We start from the raw sequence: 17966 nt of genomic DNA on the forward strand, positions 1-17966 counted from the left end.
CTCCCTGACTTCAGACTATACTACAAAGCTACAGTAATCAAAACAGTATGGTACTGGCACAAAAACAGAAATATAGATCAATGGAACAGAATAGAAAGCCCAGAGATAAACTCAGGCACATATGGTCACCTTATCTTTGCTAAAGGAGGCAAGAGTATCCAGCAAAGGAAACCATAAACAAGACAAAAAGACAACCCTCAGAATGAGAGAACATATTTGCAAATGAAGCAACTGACAAAGGATTATTCTCTAAAACATACAAGCAACTCATGCAGCTCAATATCAAAAAAACAAACAACCCAATCTAAAAATGGGCAGAAGACCTAAACAGACATTTCTCCAAAGAAGATATACAGATTGCCAACAAACACATGAAAGAATGTTCAACATCATTAATCATTAGAGAAATGCAAATCAAATCTACAATGAGGTATCATCTCACACCGGTCAGAATGGCCATCATCAAAAAATCTAAACAATAAATGCTGGAGAGGGTGTGGAGAAAAGGGAACCCTCTTGCACTGTTGATGGGAATGTAAACTGATACAGCCACTCTGGAGAACAGTATGGAGGTTCCTTATTCTGTAACTTTGTATTTTAAATCCCAACATTCATATTGCCTCATTTGGTCTTTCTAGCAACCATATAAGGTAAATAAGAAAAAATGGGATTGTCACTGCTTTATTGTTCTGAAAATAGAAGCACAGAAGTTTTAACAATTTTCTCAAGGTTGTCCATCTGGTGACACAGCCTTAACTAGAAGCCAAGAATCTTGGCTATTGGTTTAGTACTCTCTTTTTTGACTACATTACACTGAATGTGAACTTATCAGTTGAATGTTATATACTGATTAGAATAAACTTGAGTTTTTAATCTTGTCCTCTATATGAAAACTAAGTAATTTAAAAATTGCCTTTACATTTCATTATCAAATCATCATCCAGAAACAGTTTAATATATTCAGCATCTACCATGTACAAAATATTGGGTTACATCAACAATTTTTTTAACATCTTTATTGGAGTATAATTGCTTTACAATGGTGTGTTAGTTTCTGCTTTATAACAAAGTGAATCAGCTATACATATACATATATCCCCATATCTCCTCTTTCTTGCATCTCCCTCCCACCCTCCCTATCCCACCCCTCTAGGTGGTCACAAAGCACTGAGTTGACCTCCCTGTGCTATGCGGCTGCTTCCCACTAGCTATCTATTTTACATTTGGTAGTATATATAAGTCCATGCCACTCTCTCCAAAAGGTTCTGAAGTTCCTATGAAATTCCAACGATATGATATTGTAGATACATGGGAAGCTGAATTGGGAATATAGAGGTAATGACCACTAAGAAGTAAGTCTGTCATGATCAGCTTTTTCGTAGTATTGTACCAGAATTTTCACTGAAATGCTATCAGAAGAATTTATCTACAGTATCATATTTCTTCCCAAATTGTAGAAGGCAGTTTACTGATATAATTGTGTGTGTGCATGTGTGTGTACACTCACATGCACTCCACTTGTCTTCCACATACCCTCAAATTCCAACATGTGGTCAGGTACTGTATTTCCTTGCTTCAGGAAGTTTGAAAGAGCTGAAAGCAGAAGCTGTTTAATGATAGAACTGCTTCATATACAGATATTCCTCAACTTATCATGGGGTTATGTTCTAATAAACCCAACCTAAGCTGAAAATATTTTATGTCAAAAATGCATTAAATACACCTAACCTACAAAACATCACAGTTGAGCCTAGCCTACCTTAAACATGCTCTGTCAGGACACTTACATTAGCCTACAGTTGGGCAAAATCATCTAACACAAGACTATTTTACAATAAAGGGTTGAATGTCTCATGTAATCTATTGAATGCTGTATGGGAAGTGAAAAACAGAATGGCTGTATGGGTACAGAATGGTTCTAAGTGTATCGTCTACCCATATGGTTGCAGGGTTGACTGGGAGCTGCAGCTCACTGCCACTGCCCAGCATCCAAGAATATTGTACAGGATATCAGTAGCCTGGGAAAAGATCAAAATTCAGAATTCAAAGAACAGTTTCTACTGAATGTGTATCACTTCACCACCATTGTAAAGTTGAAAAATTCTAAGTCAGGGACCATCTGTTTTTGGTTAAAGCCTACTCTTATTAAAGAGAGGATGCTGGGTTTTGAGGAGAGGTGGGAAGCAAATGGAAATTGCCTTTAGTCTGGCAATGTCTACAAGGCTGCCTAGAATGGAGATGGAGGAGTGAAATTCCCAGCAGAGTGGAGAACTCTATGGAGCAACTCCCTCAAAAAGTGGGCAAATCTTAGAAAGGACTAGGTACACAGTGTGCCAAGGGAGTTTGGAGTCTAAAAGCCAGGTTTACCTGCTCTGGGTCTATGAATGGCAGAGAAGTAGAAAGCCACTGGACTGTAAGGAACCCTATGACCTTACACTGAGCTGCAATTGGTCCTATAATGCATAAAGTAGATTATACAGACCGTAAGATCAGTTGCAAAGTTGAGAAAGAAAGGGGACCTCAGTAATAATTGAGGTTGAATGTAGACCCATAATAAAATCAAATTAAACCAAATAAGGTTATATTTCCCATACATCTGAGTGTAAAGTTTGAAATTCACTCTCATAATATAAATTTGACTCTAATGTTGCTACTCAGTAGAATAAGAATAAGAAACTGGCCGAGTGACCTGTTTATTTTTGGCTTAGATGTGGTGAAGTAGGAAGTGAATATTAGGTTCCTGGACTTGTGCTAGGTGTTTTACTCACAGTTATTACATTTAAAGTACACAATAGAGCTTTGAAATATCTACTGGTGTTTCTGCTTTACAACTGAGGAATTGAGGCTTAGAGTGAGTAAGTCACACAGCTTATAAGTAGGTGAGATGTGACATGAACTCAGACCCAAATGCCTTTGATTCTCTTCATTAAACTCTACAGCCTCACTCCAAGCCTTTTGTTCTGTGTTCTGTCGGGGTTTGGCCTTGAATGAAGCTAAGTTTTCATTGTGTGACTTGACAAGATCTCTTTCAATTCTTAAAATATTGAAATAAATAGTGAGATTTTCCAAGCACTGATAACTCATACATCATGAACATGATTCCTCATGTCTGGCTGTCTACTTTTCAGGCTATTTCTGATTTTTCACTTTTCTCTAATATATGCATCACATATACTATCATCTGTAAATAGAAGAGATCTAAATGTCCATGCACAGAGAGAGGAATAAGGAAGTTATTTTGATGAACCTAGATTGAACATTTTTTATAACCGATTTATTAAAATATAATTCATATACTGTAAAGCATTCTGTTATTTTCCAGAGTTCTGAAAAAGTTGACTTTGACAATTTTTTCCAGTATCCTTATTGTGTTTATGGAGAAGCAGATTTTTTGAAGTTACTTACTTTGCCATTCCAGAAGTCTTGCTTCTGAAATGGACAATTTAGGTATTTTTCGTACCTGCTTTGCCTTATTAGATAAAACAAAAGCATTCTTAATCCCAAAGTGCTAACCACAGAACCTACTTTCTAATCACTAAGCAATTAGATATTTAACTGCTCTAAGATTCAGCCCCAGGAATAATGGTACAAAATGTTGATAATGGTATAATTATACTTAGTTTGTAAGTCAATATGCAAAAGTGCAAATATTCTATCAAATAAGAAATATTAATAATAAAGAATGTCAAATAATGAAAAACTGAAAATCTCTTTGTATAGTTGATTCTCTTGAGCATAGGTTTACATAGCAGAAAATGTACACATAAAACAAAATTTCTAATTACCTCATCATCTCCTTCTGATGTTCCATGTAGACAGTAAGCATTATAAGAAGGTTGCCTCCTCTAAACCACAGAGAGAGATAAGGTATTTTATCATGACCAACAGAATAAGAACTGAAAACTTCTGAGCCTAACCAAAACCTATCAAAGTTTTACTCTCATATCCTCTGTGTAAATACTCTCAAGTTATTAAAATATGATTTTCCAAAATTAAAAAAATCAAATGTAGCTGAGTTCACAAAAGAAAAAAAGATAAAAATAAAAAAGTTTCTTGTTTCTTTATAATATCAGCAGCCCCAAGACACCAAACTCATGATATAATCAATAAAATGGTTACATCGTAAATTCTAACTTAAGAATGGGTAGTATTAAGTCTCCTAATGAAGAAACACTGTAATGCACACAACAGATTTTATTTTTGGCCTGAAATATAATGCTTCTTGCTTGACTCAAATTCAAAATATATATGAGAATGTAACTTATCTATTGATATATACATAGTGCCCCTAGTCAAAAAACCTAAAAAAAACCAATAAATAAAATTTGACCCCAGAACTCTAATTTGGAATCACTTTGTGAGGTTTATTTCTCATTTTTAACAACACAGAATTGGGAAGCTAAGATAATGGAAACAAAATTGCTCTAATGGTAATAAAATATTTGTAAATGAAAAAATATTCATTTTGACAGCAGAAGAGACATTTAAATAATTTAACTGCTGTGAGTAAAATTGAAATGGGGTTGTAATTACTCAGATTTTCAGCATCCCTCCCTTCATGAAAAGAAAGAACTACTGCTGGTTTCCCCACCACAGATAGTTTTCTCCTGCCAAATAAAAAGATTAAAAATATGTGCCAGGTGCAGGGAGAGTGGGCCTGCAGCAAATTAACAAAATACAGATGATGCTTTTCCCAATCACTCTTTTTTATTAATGTGATGTCTTGCAAATATGTATTTCATTAACTCTATGTATATACATGAGGGATACATCAACCTTAGGTGAAAGCTAGAAAACAGCTTATATTTTGTCAATTTTGAAATCCTTTTCACTGGCTCTTTAAGAAGTACTAAAAATAACTCTTTCAAATCAATACTACAAAAGTGTGGCCCTTAAGTTGCCTGAGTAGTTTTCCTGCTCTTCACTGGGACACCCCCTCCCCATATAATAATCTGGGAATCTATGAATATCAAAGTCTATAGTCTAAATAGGAAAACAAAGTTAAATGAGTTTAAATATCATTGTAATGTTTTTCTTGAATATTTATAGATGATGAGATGATTTTAGAATAAAGACATTTAGAATAAAGAAACTTTCCATGACTCTCTATCACCACTCCTACTCCTCTTTCCACAGATAAAAAAAGTTTTTTCTTAAAATATATCTTCTACTAATGACTATTATCCTCTAGTTCCTATTCTTTTTCCTTCATCCAGTCATTGATTTTATTCTGTCCGTTGTTCCACATTAAATGTATGGAACAAATTAAATCCTCTCTCAAATCTTAGCCACATGCAATAGCCAAGGACCACTATTATTTTAATAGCCATTGATCGTCTCCATTGCTTAACTGACTCTCTCTTATATTTAGGTGGCTAAATTAGACCTCAGGGTGAAGGATAAAAATGTATATGTTGGCCCTGGTAGTTACCCAGCCTTCTATAGATGGTATTACTAAAAGGATTCACCAGACCTGATCCAAATCAGGAAATACTATTTATCTTCATTGTCCGTCCACAAGGTGGCTGGATCTGGATGTCAATCACCCAAATATGAAACATGTCAGGGATGAAACTGGAAGCTCCTTAGTCATAACACCCTTCTACCAACAATTCATGACCAACAACTCCAGCAAGGGTACCAGTGTCTTAACAGGGCACAAAACTACATTTCTGGCTCATTTTCCCATCCCTAATGGGATAGAAGACTGACCTGTTTTGTGGTGCCTGAGCCCTAGCTTTTGTCAGCTCTTCCTTCCATGTGATCTATCCTCTGCTCTCTTCCCCTTACCAGCAAACACTGGCTGAGGACCCTTGGCAAGAGGTCTCCCAGAATTCAAAGGCCAAAGCACCTTCACTTGTAATAGCACATAAGTTCTTTTTTTCATTTTCAGTACCTTCTCCTATTTTTGAGAGAAATAAACTCCTTCCTTTGATAAATGTCTCCTTCTCCTCCAGTCCAACTATGTGATTTCAGTGGTGGCTTTCAAGTATCACATTTATTGGTGATCCAGCCATGGAGATCCTTTTTGACCCATGCAGACCCAATAATACTATTACTCAAGCCTGTAGTAGTATTAGTCCAATAGGTGAACACTTTCCTAAGCTGCTCCAGAGTCTTTCTCTGAGGGTTTATTTTGTTTTGATATTTATACTTTTGTTTGTGGATTTTTTTTTATAGTTGGAAAAACAAATCCCTTAGGGAACTACTGGAGTTATAAAGTTATGAGGACTGAGCTCACAAACTGGTAGCCAACACAGTTCTATTTTATGTAGCTTAGTGTCTAGAGATATTGAAGCCACCATGGCAAGAAGGAGAAAAAGGATAAAGGATACTGGCATCATTCCTGAGGTCCTGGGAGATGTGTGGTGCCTACCTTCTTGAGGTGGTTCCTTAGCCCTTTCTTCAATTTAGTGAATTGAATAACTTTATTTTTACCTAAGTTAATTTTAGTTGCATTACTAAACTCATTGCAAACCACACACCCAGGACCACTTGATTTGTGCAGATATATGATGGTCACTTGTATTACTCCAGCAGTGATACCCATATAATGTCCAACTTAGGGTCAAGTTGATTATTCTCAATGTTCAACAGAGCTAATACCAGGTACTGCTTGCTTTCAACTATCAAAATTAGTCCACTCAAGTCATTGGTATTAGTGTTAGGATAATATTTAAATACTTAAACTTATATTGCAAAATCATTCAAATTATATCTACCTTCAATCAGATTAAAAATCCATTATCAACTCTCACTCATTTCTAAAACTGTTGTGTAGTGAGGTTTTCTGTATGGTCAATTTAAATTATGAGACAGGCTCACAATTTTACACAAATAAGTCCATACATTTTTAAATTTTTTACTGTTTTAAAACATATTAACTCACAAATTATATTTTAGGCATCATCTAAAACTATGTCAACTCTATTGCCTTTTACAATAAGTATAACATGAGTGAGATAAGAAATGAGCATATGTCTCTGACTTCTTTTCTATGTTCATTGATAACTATGGCTTAAAAGCTCTACAACCAGAAAGGATTTTACAAATTCCTTTGTATAGTGTTTATAACGTAAGGTAAACAACACTACTAAAATGTTTGCAAGTAAAGGCTTTTACAGACAGCCTGATGGCCTTCTCATGAGTATCCATGTTAATGACCAAGTAGTCTCATTTTCATTTCATTTGTCATTTATTTTAATTGTCTACAAGTAACACCATCATTAAGCACTGCAAAAATTCAAAGTGTCACAGATAACTTCATGGTATAAGTGGAATTTGATTTGAGATTTGACACACGGGTAGAATCTTGCTGGATATGCTTTAGGAAAGGCCTGGACAAAGGCATAAAAGCCATGTTCAGGGAATTGTGAGTAGATGAGTTTGGCTAGGATAGATTGGTTATGTATGGAGCTACTGAAAAGATAAGGCTGAAAATATGGGCAGAATTCAAATTATGGAGGGATCTAAATATCAGATGTCAATCATTCTATCAATCAAAGTCAATCTTCAAAGCACATCAAATGAGTATGTACCATGTTTCAGGTACTGTATTTAGCACTGATAACACAAACTTCAGTTTGGTCCCTCACAGTTATTGGGAGAACAAGTAACTATAGTGTAACGAGGAATACTGAGGACTTAGAAGGAACTGCTGTCTGAGATGAGTCCTGAAAAAAATGATAACCATTAACCAGATAAAGGAGAGGCAAGATTGAAAGTGGGAAAGCTATATTAATTGAGTGTCAGGATGAGGGTAAAGGGACAGAGCCAAAGAGAATCTGACATACAGAGAATTATAAATAGTTTTGTAAACTTGAAGTTTACAGTGTGGAAACAGAATTCAGGAGCTACATTTGGAAACTGAATTATTACCCCCCACTATTAATAGGGAAAAAGAACTTAATTATCATTTAGTTCATATTGTTGCTTCTCTCAAAGTTAGAAATTATTTTGTGCATTTTCTTTATGTAATTACTTTGCTTAGAAGAAGTATTCTTCATGATACTCTTTCAGTCCAGTTTGAAGCCGTATTATAACAAAGTGTTAATTAGCTTAGTTTACATGGTGAGTGCCGTGAAGGCAGGATATTTTTCTCTCCTGTTCACTAATATATCTAAAAATTTGAGCAAAAGGTCTCAAGATCTTTGAGTAACTGGTACTCTTTCTAGTGCCTGGCAGAGATAGAGTACTCAGAAAATACTGGTTGAATGATATTAATGATATATTAATGTATTCTAAGAAAGATATTTTTCTTTTTACTTGATGAGTGCATTGAAATAAAAGAAAGCTTGCCACTGATTTTCTAAGTTCAGAGAGTAATAGGATTGAACTCCATTGAAGAATAATGGAGTTTTATTTGTCCTCCTGCAATTACCTTTTGGAAAACGATCCTAGGGAGCAAAACTCCTTCCCACTCTGATTGTTCCTTATTGTCTGGAAAAGACTTCTTCCAGAAACACACTGAATAAAAATTTGGACTGTGTAAGATCTCGGCCAGCTCTCAGCTTCAAGCATATTTAAATTAGTCAAATGCTTACTCTAAAAAGCACTGATGTGGGAGTACTCAACTTCTGATGCATTTTGGTTGAGCACTAATCAACTGCCAGCCTCCTGCTACTAGTTAGCTTTTGGTTTTCATATGAGTACAAGCTTAAAATGTGTATAAGTTTATACATCAAATTTCTGAAGATAACAGCCCCAAACTCATCCTTTTTAAACTCTAAGAGTGGGGGAAATAAAATAATCTTTTAGTATTTGTTCCTCAAAAATCAAATTCATCACAGCATTTAGGAAGGATATTAAAGCTGTCAAATGTGTGTAATTGCCAAAAAACGAAAGTCCCTAGGCCCATAGCACAAACTTTTCTGAGAAATGGAATGAGTGCATTCAAGACTAAAATATCATATGATATTGCTTATATGTAGACTCTAAAAAAAATGATACAAAATGAACTTATATACAAAACAGAAATAGATCCACAGGCATAGAAAGCAAACTTATGGTTACCAAAGGGGAAATGGGGTGGGGAGGGATACATTAGGAGTCTGGGATTAACATATATACACACTACTATATATAAAACAGATAACTGACAGGGGCCTACTGAACAGCACAGAGAACTCTACTTAAAATTTTGTAATATCCTATATGGGAAAAGAATCTGAAAAGAAATAGATATATATGTATGTAAAACTGAATCACTTTGCTGTATACTTGAAACTAACACAACATTGTAAGTCAACTATACTTAAAAAAAAAAAAAAGATGAAACTATCTGGAAGAATAAAGGGTCATGACACAGGAGATACACTTCACTATAGCAAGTTATACGTTTCACAAGAAAACCCATTCTTGCATTTCTTGCCCTCTTTTCCTTAATCAAAACACTTTGAGCATTTTGTTTTAGATGGACAAATGTTACAGTAGCATAACAATGACTTTATAAGCTCTTGGATGTAGGGTCCATATACCTTCTTCATTGTTCCTCAACATTCCCCATGTAAGAAAATTAACATTTACTGAGTGCCTATTATGTGCTCCAAACTATGAAATTTAATGACTGATGCCTAAGTGCATAGTTCTGAATTTTATTGGTAAAATAAGATAGGATAAGATAAGATAGGCTATCAAATATCATCACCATTCGAATTGAGGGGCAACATAATGTAGTGACCATACTAGACTGTCTGGATTTGAATGATAGCTCTTATACTTACTAGCTTTGTGTCTTTGGGCAAGTTTTTAAAATTTCTTTGAGTCTCTTAACATCTCAGTTTCCTTATCTGTAAATTAGCAACAATAGTAGCAAAGAGTTGATACATTAACTTGCATAGAACATTGACACAACATAGAAAGTAATTAATTAATACAGTTGATCCCTGAGCAACACAGGTTTGAACTGCATGGGTTCACTTATATGGGAATTTTTTACAATAAATATGGACCACAGCACTACATTATCTGAATTTGGTTGAATTCACAGATGTGGAACTATAGATACAGAGGGCTGACTGTAAAGTTACACTTGGATTTTCTACTGGTAGGTGGGGAGGATTGGTGTCCCTGACCTCCATGTTGTTCAAAGGTCAACTGTACTAGCTATTATTAACAAGTTATTCCCACTGAAAAACTCCAGGACTCATCATTGTGCTTTGCTCAGAGTTAAGTTACTAAAAAATATTTTGTGAGAAAGAAAATTCAAACCTTTTGCAGAAGATGTAATTATCAGTCATATAGATTACAACAAAATAGGTGAAATAAACCAATCACTCAGAAAAAGTCCCATTCACCTTGGTGGTTAGATCAACCAGTAGTTTCTTCTAAGGCTCCTGATAAAAAGGCCACTGTATAATGAAATAAAAAATAATCTTCACAACAGCCATATAATAAGCATAATGACAATTCAATTATCAATATAGGCTGATGGCATCATACCAGAGCCCAATTCAGAACAGCAACTCAGGAGAAGAGACTTTGCAAAGGGGTGCTGTTTCACAAAATGAGTAGATTTGAGGTGAAATCTGAAATTGGCCCCATACAAAGAGGCAGGGAGAGACCTAAGAAGCAGGCCACTCCAGATTGGTAGGTAGCAGTTTTCATAAGCAAGGGACACAACAGGCTTGTCTTGGTCAGTTGCAAGACCAATAGATCTCTGCACCTGCCCACCAGAATTTTAAAAGTTTATATAGCCTTACCTGGGTTCAGTCACTTATTCAGTTCAGATGGTCTCAACAGCATTTACTCTCTCAAGATTCATCCTTGAAACAGCTCCTAGTGGGCAAATGGTGGGCAGAAGGTACATTCCAGGGACCTGGGAGGGAGTGAGGAGCCTCCCAATGCCTGAGTACAGCTTGAGGGTCAACCAGTGAGCACATCCTCTCCATGACCTCCTCCAACAGATATTAATGAACTAAATGACCTGCTTTCAGTTGCTTTAGCTTCTTCAAAGAATACAAGTTATATCATCTGTAAAAGGAAATAGACTGCTTGACTTTAAGCAATCCTCCTTGAATACTCTCTTCATCAAATAATGTTTTGAAAAATGAGTGGCAGAGCTTGAGATTGTATTCTTGGCCAAAGAAGCCAGGAGGGCAATTAGTCCATGCTGCAATCTGAGCATAAATATGTCTTCCTTACCAAACAAAATTGTGAAGTAAAACCTTTTGGTAGAAGTTGAGGTCTCTAATGGAGACAGTTACCTAAATATAAGGCCATCCTATCTTTGCTCTGTAGCTATGTCATCAAGTATCTTCTACGATAAGTCTATTAAATACATCCCAGTGCATAGACAAATTAGAGATCAATCCTGCACCTCTCAGTAGTGGAGCGGCCTCCTTGCAAATGGACTCGCTGGCTGGGTCCCCCTGTTCCCACCACCCGTGAACTTGATTGCGCACCGAGGCTGGAGAAGCATAGCAGCCAAGGTTTCCACCAGCCCACAAGCGTGCTTAGCAGCTTGCTCATAGCTACTGTTGCTGCCTGGTCTCCACTTCCAGTAACAGCTCCTGCGGAAGTGCTGAGCACCGTGGGAAAGCCACCCCCCAACTCCGGTGTCCCCAAGCCCAACCTGTGTCACGGTAGGGGAGCTTCTTTTTTGGAAAGTCTGCTCTCCCATTCCTGGCCACACTGTTGGAGTCCCCAGAGCACTCGGAATCTCCCTGGGCCTCCAGCAGCATGGCTGTGACCTGGCTCAGGAAGCCACATGGAAGTAACAGCCTGGTGGCCAGCCCGGCAAAACCAAGGCCAGACCCAGTCTTGAGTGGCCACCACCAGCTGCCAGGATTCCTTCTGAGGCTCTGGGCTCATCAGGGCCTCTCCCTACTCCTTCCCTCCTGGTCCCGCCCCACCCAACGAGGAAACTAGGCAGGGAGAGGCCAGCAGAAGCAGTTGGGTTATTTTATATCAAAACAGCAAAACACCAAAAAGGAAGTTGAGAGAACTCCGCTTGTTACTATCTAAGCCACACGTGAGCCTTCCTGACACCCGATAACCATGTGCCTTGCACCAAGTGGACAATAAACTTCAAGTGGCCAGCAAAAAAAAAAAGAGAGAGAGAGATCAAGTGTCCAATATTTTACTCCATAAAACATAAATTATTTTATTTTGAAAAAAAATTGTAGTAATTATAAACACAATTGCCTCAGGCAAAACAAACTCTCAGGAGTGTATGCATAGAATGCCTGCTTTTGAGCAAAGTAACTTCTAAATAGACTGCTTATGAAAGAACACCAAAGTAACCAAATGAGGTAATTTATCTTACGGCTTTGTCTTTTATAAACCTGTTAAAAGCAGGGAAATGTCTATCAAAGGTAATTGGTTCTGTTTTAGAATCGGTAGTGTATGTTTCGGAAAAATATTAGGAAGCAAGATAGAATGTTTCTAAACAAATCAAATTCAAGCTGATAAAGTTATAGTAGACACTTAGGTGTTTACTATTCAAAAAGAGGTGTCAGATCATTAAAAATACATATTTAAAGACAAGAAAACAAAATATACCTTTTCTACACCTTTGGAAACTTAACTCTGCATCACAAGACTTCCTACCAATTCTAATTACTGCATTACCACAGAGGTGTGGCTTTCCACGAGCAGCAAATGGGTCTGTAATGATAATGACCACCTGCCTATCACTGATGACTGCTGAGGTAGAAGCTGAAAGAACAACAGATTTATTTTCCTGGTGGATGTTTCATGGAATAATAAACACTGCAACAAGAGTTGTATGCCTCTAAAGCCCCTAAAGATGCCCCTAACACCTGCCTGTTTCTTGGATAAATATTATCCTTGAAACCAAGCAGCCTCCATGACCTACGCTGAGTTCCAAAGGGCACATTCAAACAGTTGCTAATTAGGGAAGGGGTGGGGGAATGCAGAGACAGGGGAGGAGAAGTCAAGAAACAATAGTGCACGCTTGGGGCAGGGTCCTGGCTCCCCCTCAAGAGCTATACATAACAATATCTTTGAGCTGTTTGGCAGATAATGAAGTCCCCCAGGTCGGAGAAGTTAACTGTATGCTGCTCATAAACACTTGACCCCAGATTGGTTGGGACCAGAAGTTTGCTGATGCTGACTCCCACTTACCTCACCACCAACCAACAAGAAGAATGTCCATGAGCTGATACATCTTCTTTGAACCAGTACTATAAAACTTCTCACAACCCCTCCAGGTCAGGACACACATTTTGATGACATTAGCCTTCTGTGGCCCCCTTTGCCTAGCAAAGCAATAAAGCTCTTCTTTTCTACTTCACCCAAAACTCTGTCTCCAAGATTTACTGTGTCAAAGTACAGAGGCCAGATTCAGTTTTATCCTGAATATTCAAGACTAGTGCCAAACAAGCAGTACAATATGTTTGGGATATCCAACAACCTAATTACTCTATACTTTACTTAGAACAAAGGGTTTTCCTTTTTGGAATGAAATAACTATACTCTTAAATGGTCAGTAAGACCATGCCTGTTGAGTTGATAAATACAAAATAATTAGTGATAGTCTGCAAGATTCTTTAGCAGCCTTGCATGGGAGGAGGAAGGTAGGGAATCTTCCCTGGATGCTTTATTCAGGCAAATATTTTAAGATCAAAATGAGAAGGAGTGTTAATGGCATATACACTGGAAAATTACATAGAATTTACAAAATTTACAACCCCTTTATTTTGTTTTGTAGAGCTAGGAAAAATAAGTCTCCATAATATAATTAGAATCAGGATTCCATACCCTCAAACCCTAGTTCTCCCTTATGGTAGCTCTTTTAAATAATAGATTTAAAAGAGCTACCATATGATTGGGCAATCTCACTCCTGGGTATATATCTGGAGAAAACCATAATTTGAAGAGATATGTGCACCTCAGTGTTCATTGCAGCACTATTTACAATAGCCAGGACATGGAAGCAACCTAACTGTATATTAACAGAGAAATGGATAAAGAAAATGTGGCATACACACACACACATACACACATACACACGGAAAATTACTCAGCCATAAAAAAGAATGCAATAATGTCATTTGCAGCAACATGGATGGAACTAGATATTATCACACTAAGTGAAGTAAGCCAGACAGAGAAAAAGAAATATCATATGATATCAGTTATATGTGGAATCTTAAAAAAAAGATACAAATGAACTTATTTACAAAACAGAAATAGACCCACAGACATAAAAAACAAACTTATGGTTACCAAAGGGGAAGTGGGGGAGGGATAAATTAGGAGTTTGGGATTAACATATACACACTTCTATATATAAAATAGATAACCAACAAGGACCTACTACATAGCACAGGGAACTCTACTCAATATTTTGTAATAACATATAAGGGAAAGGGCCCGTGAGCCATGGCCGCTGAGCCTGCGCGTCCGGAGCCTGTGCTCCGCAACGGGAGAGGCCACAGCAGAGGGAGGCCCGCATACCACAAAAAAAAAAAAAAAGATTTTGTACTAGCTAAAATTTTGGAAGCAGTCTGATGTATACAATAAACATTAAATGTTACAAGGTTTCACATTTTAAAATTTTATATTTTGCAAGATGCTTCACTAATCTCATTAAAGTACTTTGGTCTTACAGTGGGCCTTGTCAAACAAAGTAGCCACTGGAATCTTGAAGGGAAGATTTTGTCTTGCTCATTGTTTCATCTCTAGAACATTGGCTAGCAGTAGTAGGGTCTCCATATATCTTTTGTTTTAGAACCAGGAACTGGTATAGTGGGGCTTATGTTTATTCTGACTTTTTGGAATTAAGAATTGTTTCAGCTTATCTGACAGTCAGAGAGAAAAGAAATTTCATCCTCAAGACACCTAGGTGGAGTTTTACATGATCCTTTGCCAAAAGTAGTCATGAGTAGAGATTGAATACTAATTTATTTTAATCGTATTTTCCATAACTTTACTAGTTCATTCATTTGTCCTAATAAAACTGGAACATAGAAATGATCAAGCTTAAAACAAGGGGAAAATAATTTTTGGGGTTTTTTTGTTCAATTACAACATGTAGTTTTAAAGTGGCATGGGACAATAATGCATAGGATGGCTAACTATAATACAATCTATAATGCTGTCTCTCTAAATCAAAATGTGGGCAACATTTCCCTTACATCTATCCTATACAATATTGTATATCACCACCAACTGCTAATAAAAAAATGAATTTGCTGAGAAGTTTCCTATTAATAATAATATATGATTTTCTCTGAATGCATGCCTTGCAGTTAAGTAATACTTTCATTCCTGACCAAAGCAGAGTGCTTTCAAACCTGACACCAGTCCTGGTATTCTGAAACCTATAAATGATTATCTCAGCCATGGGCTACATAAAATAAAAGTTTTAAAGATCATAAAAATAAAACCATGTGTCTAAACATATGGCATGTTCTTTGGCAGTGTGAATGCTCATCATAAGAGAAATCTCATCCAGTTTGTCAGGAAATGGAATCAAATATTTCCTGCCATGTGAGCCAGAGAGCTCAAGAGCAATCTCCCTAAGGTTTGTGGTGAATACACCTACTGAAATACTATCACTGACAGTACAGAGATAAAAATCTAAAGCCATAAATGTGGAAAAATAAAAATTCTGAAATCAATATTTAGACAAAATCTAAACCTCAAGTGGATACTCTTACCCGACCAGGAGAAAATTGTTCCATCCTGGTAATTAGCAGGTTGGATGAAGCCTAGAATAAAAATGATGCCAGGCACTTAGCCACAGAACATCTGTACATCCTTCTATTAATGTGTCTTGAAAGTTTTAAAATCATCTGGTTCCACATCTAGGTTAACCCAGGAGGGTAGAAACTTGGAGTTCCACTGGTCACTTCTTAAATGCTTCCACCCTAGAAGTGATAACAGTATTTTCCACTTATATATTATAAACTAGATCAAATCTCATGCAATTACTATCTTCCCAAATGTGTGGTGTAGGGGAAAAAATAATTTCCACCCCAAAGTGTCTCTTTGGCAAGTAGATTCGTTCAAACTGAAAAAAGCAAGGACCAAAAAACTCAGGAAGAAACTCTGACCTTCCCCCTAACTGCCTAAAGATTGTAGATAGAAGACCTCTTCCAAGAAGGGAACTGTCACCATAGCTACCTATAGTATGAATTTAGTGTGTAGACAAGGATGAACATAAAAAAGTCTGTTTGTTAAAATTCCTTTCTGTGTCCAATTGTCTCCGCAGGGCCCAGCAAACATTTGTTTACCAAACATTTGCTTTTTCATCTCTATGTCAGTTGCCTTCCTCCCCTCTGAAGTCCCAAAAAAGTACCCCCAGCATCCTCTTCTGTCCTTTGCTGAAAATAGTATTTAAGGCGAGGGGTTCTGTCATTCTGGTGAGTTACTCAGTTTTCCTGGGTCTCTCCCATGTATACATGTTATTAAACTTTTGTTTGATTTTCTCCTGTTAATCTCTCGCCAACTGAATTCTTAGACCAAGCAGAAGAACATAAAAGGGTAGAAGAAAATCTATTTCTCCCAACAGTGGAAATAGGACAAAACTGGATGTTAGTATAAGGCTTGAGAGTATGACTAGATAGGACTTGGGAATTGTGGAATTACATAAACCTACTTCTTTCTCCCCAGAGTACCTAGCTACATCCTCAATTTGCAAGAAAGCAGAATAGCCTCTTTGGGAGAGTATACAAACTATGTTCACAATTGTAAATGGACCCAATGGACTTAAAAGGACTTAAAGGAAATTGTGTATGTTGTGAAAGACCCAAATTGTGATGAGGGACAATGAAGGAGAAGAAGGCATCTGGCATGTCTGAGACAGTCTCAACAGTCAGGTCTAAGGATTATAGGCAAATGATGACTCCACAAATAATTTAGTGATTGTTCCATAACTAGTATGATTATCTACTAAATAAAATGCTTAAAAAATGTTTTTCTGGAGTAGCATAAACTTCTGTGCAGCCACATGTCAGTGTTTCCCATTCTTACATCAATACAACTTCAGAGCAGTCAATAAACATTTGTCCTTCCTTATCAGGAATTCAATGACAGCTGCTTATCAGTAATGAGTCAGCATGCTTTCAACTTCATCAAAACATGTTAAAATTCCTTGCATCCCATGTTTCTTCAAATTAGAAACCCAGTTATTTTGATTTTTCTTTTATTTATTTATAGCTCTTTTCAAAATTGCAAACTAACAGAATACAATCTTGAGAATAAAACAAAATGTTATTTTTTAAGTGTGAAGATCATAAGACATAGTAGAGGCTTATTTCCTCAAACTGCTATAATGTTTCAATTACTACTTTTTCTCTATAAAAAAACAATAGAAGAATCCTAAAAAAGGCTGGTGAAAATAACCAAATATGTAAATGAATATGACAATCCTCATAGAGAAATTCTGTGTCTGGTCTTCTCTAAAATATAATTTCATGGGAAAACAGCCCAAATTCTAACCTACTCCAGGCAAGTTGTGGCAAAATTCTTTAAATTAAAACACAAGAAAATGACTTAATCAATTCTCAGAAGATAAGAAGATTTATAATTCCTAGTTGCTGTTTCAAAATCTGTGATGTTTCAATGATGTTAAGTTTCTAAATGCAAAAGATAAAATGAAGCTATTTGAAACTTTATAAAATAAATGCATAAGTAAATAAACATATAAGTAAAAAGAATGAACAATAAGTGCTACATTTCTGCAAAGTGTTGCAAACTTTAGGTTTGAATCTAAACCCCTTCTCCATAAAATTCAAGTAATACCAGCAGAAAAAAAAAATTATCTCTCCCATGCTCTCAAGTCGCTTAATTTATAATTTACTCAAGAAGATCGTTTTGATTTATACAAATCAAAATGCTGAAATTTGTGTATTCCTCTTTACAATGATGCTACCAGACTCAAAAATCTTTACTGCAGTTTTTAAAATTGTCTTATTAAAAATATGATGGAGTTTCATAATTTAATTGTGCTTTTACAAAAAAGGGTTAAAGAGTGAACAAAAAATTTTATATGGATT

This window comes from Physeter macrocephalus, chromosome 1, assembly GCF_002837175.3.
Source record: "Physeter macrocephalus isolate SW-GA chromosome 1, ASM283717v5, whole genome shotgun sequence".
Lineage (NCBI taxonomy): Eukaryota > Metazoa > Chordata > Mammalia > Artiodactyla > Physeteridae > Physeter > Physeter macrocephalus.